The following is a 3,549-nucleotide window of genomic DNA, read 5'->3' as shown; positions in this document are numbered from 1 at the left end:
TTATTTTAATATGGGGTAAGACCGCGTTTGGCAGTAATTACAGCTTTGGCAGTAATTTTACGAGGTATGGACTCGTACAAAGTTTGAATTGTTTCCAAAGGAATTTTTGTCCATTCTTCAGCTAAAAAAGTCTCCAGTTCCTGTAGTGATGTTGGTGGAGGATATCGACTCCTTACTTGTTTTTCTAAAATACACCATAAATGTTCAATAATATTGAGAACTGGGGACTGTGGTGGCTAGATAAGATGTTCAACTTCACTAGAATGTTCCTCGTGCCATTCAGCAACAACTTTAGCTGTGTGAATTGGAGCATTATCATTCTGAAAGATTGCGTTTCCTCCTGGAAACAGTTCCGCAACCAAAAGATGAATTTGATCAGTTAAAATGCTTAAAAAATCTTGACTATTAATTCTGCCACGAAGGGAAACCATTAAGCGGGCGGATTTCCAAGATATAGCCCTCCAGACCATCACAGATCCTCCTCCATGTTTAACAATTGGAAGAAGTCAGTCTGGGTCAAATGCTTCTTTTGCCTGTCTCCATACGTATACTCGGCCGGTGGTCGTAAATAAGGTAAAGGATGACTCGTCCGAGAAAATAACATTCTTCTACTGCTCTAGGGATCAATTCTGTAGATTTTTACTCCACTCTCAACGCTTTGCAACGTTTGTTTTTGAAAGTAGTGGTTTTTCTGATTGCAGCCCTCCCGTGAAATTCGGCTTTGTACGGCCCCCGGCGAGCAGTTTTTGTGGAAACTCGAGGTTCTCGAGGTGGTCATTAAGCTCTGCAGTAATTTTGGGAGCTGTACTTTTGTGATCCTTTCTAACAATTCGCGTAGGAGTCCGACAGTCCCTATCTGAAAGTTTTGGCTTTCTTCCGGAGTTTTGTTTCGACGAGGTTTTTCCCTCTTTCTCAAAGGCTGTCATTACTTTCGAGATAGTACTTCTTGATACACCAAACTTTTCGGTTGTTTTCATTATACTATCACCTGCCATACGAGCACCAATAATTTGACCTCTTTGAAAGACCGATAGATCCGTCCTTTTGATGAATTTTAATTACCCTTTCCTGATGATTTCTGATAAGAAACAGCAATTTTAGCTAAACGTATTAAGCAACACTAATAATAATTCAAAAAACATAAAAATAAACAAGCTTTTGACGGTTTTATAGATATTTCAAAATTATGATGCTATGATGCTAGGTGTTTCCATTATTTTGTCCAACCCATGTATATATATAATTGACAGCAGTGTATTTTCGGCGATTTAAATAAGAGTTTTGACTGTTATTTCCAGCAAGTAGACATACTTAGTATGTCCTTTGATTAATTTTAATCCTTCAGCTATTTAATGCTTTTTGGGGCCTGCAATCGCCTATATTATTGATTCTGATATTATCATTTTGAATTGTTACACTTGATGATAATAGAGTCAGTAATATCTTCGCAAATATAAAATCTCCTCTGGTCTGTCTCAAATAATCTATTCTGTTGATACTGATCTATTCTTTTCTTATATCTGGAGAGCTTGCCGGTTACTGCTATGATACTCTGTTTCACATCTTCTATCACTATCCCAAATAGCTACTAGAAGATTAGATTGTTGTTGTTGGCACTCCGTCGCTTACGACGTCGAGGGTTCCAGTTGATCCGATAAACGGAACAGCTTGCTCGTGAAATTAACGTGCAAGTAGCTGAGCACTCCACAGACACGTGTACTCCTTCCTGCATAGATCAATAAGTTAGTGATTCCTATATTTTTAGTATCTATTCTACTGATAACAGAATCTACTTTCCTAGATGTTTTGAATTTTCCATTTCTTTTTATAGGTTTTATTGTGTTTACAGTTTTCGTAATTGTGCAGTTTGTATATATTGGCAGCTGCTTGTCTCCTTAATTTTTATCGTGCGTTTAATTTGTTTACACATTCAAGTAGTCAGGGAGAAAAGAAGGGTAAAATTTTCATAGAAAATTGTAGATATTAAAGTTTTAAATTTTCTAAAGATGGTCGTTTGTACGCCCGGCCAGAGAAAACTGTAGAGTTTTTGCAATAAAGAGGATGTTTACATTTTCGAATATTCGGGGAGAAAGGAAAGGAAAGAAAAGAAGGGTAAAATTTTCACAGAAAATTGTAGATATTAAAGTTTTAAAATTTCCTAAAGATGATTGTTTGTATGTCCGAACAGACAATAAAACTGTAGTGTTCTTACAATAAAAAGTACGTTTACATTTTCGAATGTTCAGGGAGAAAGGAAAAGTATTCATAGAAATTGTAAATATTAAAGATTTTTTAAAGTTTTTAAAGATGATCGTTCAGAGAAAATTGTAGATATGTAAGTTTCTAGACTTATTTTGAGGGAATTCTAAAATACTCACAGGAGATTGTAGATGTTCTAGTTTTTGAATATTAATTTTCAGTTGTTCTGCTGGGTTGTATTAGTGTTTCTGTATCTCTGACTGCCGACTGGTTAGAGCATGTCCAGCCGCTGTCTTACAGGAGGGACCTATAAGGATTCACACGTGGTGTATGCAGCGGAATGCATCAAACACAAAATGATTTATGTTGGTTGTACAATAGAACGATTACAAAAAAGATTTAACGGACACAGCTACGACCTCAGGCAAAATAACACTGGTTCCACGGAACTTGCGGAGCATTTCACATCATATGGGTGTAAATTTGAGGAAGACCTGAAGGTCTACATTCTCAAAAGAATACTCTTACTCCACTGCAATTTCAGTCCTCAAAACTCATGAGGATAGATATATTTGTGAGCTGTTGACATCTCAGCCTGGAGGAATTAATAAAATGGCAGGTGAATTCCACCATAATTACACTAAACTTTTTGACTGAATAATTTTTTCCCCACAATTCTCTTCATTTTTTTTCTTTTTTTTTTCTTCTTTCCATCCTTCTGCTACTTTTTGTGAAAGACCGAAGACTGATGACGTCATTTTACTTGGAAAGAAAAGCAGTTGTTCCGGTTTAATTATGAATGTTTCAGCATTTCCTATCTTTGAATTTAATTTCATTTGACATTTTTCATTCGTTTCATTTTCATTTTGATAAACAGAGTTAATCTCTATCTATTACCAACAACAGTCGCACTCTTCTTATTGTTTTGTTTTATTACCCCCCGCCTTAGCGAAGGCAGAGGTATTGTTTTCAGTCGTGTTTGTTTGTTTGTTTGTCTGTGGACAAGATATCTCAAGAACCGCTAGATGGATTCGGATGAAACCTTCAGGGACGTTTGGCCTCGTGACTGGCACGAACTGATTAGATTTTGGGGTCGATCCGGTACCGGACAAGGGTTCTGGATTATTTTATGTTATATTTACTTTACTTTAAATGATTACAATCTAACGTTAACTTTCAAGTCTTTCTCGGTTATCTCCCTTTTAGCCGTAACTATTTTCTACTTCCACTTTTACATTCCATGACTACCATTGGGATCAATCAGGTACCGGACAAGGATTCTGGATTATTTTCCCGTTTTTTTCTTTTCTTTTTTCTTTATTTTTGAGAGCGGTTAGGTTCGTTTTTAGT

The sequence above is a fragment of the Octopus bimaculoides genome, chromosome 7, assembly GCF_001194135.2.
Source record: "Octopus bimaculoides isolate UCB-OBI-ISO-001 chromosome 7, ASM119413v2, whole genome shotgun sequence".
Taxonomy (NCBI): domain Eukaryota; kingdom Metazoa; phylum Mollusca; class Cephalopoda; order Octopoda; family Octopodidae; genus Octopus; species Octopus bimaculoides.
This window is presented reverse-complemented; position numbering follows the sequence as displayed.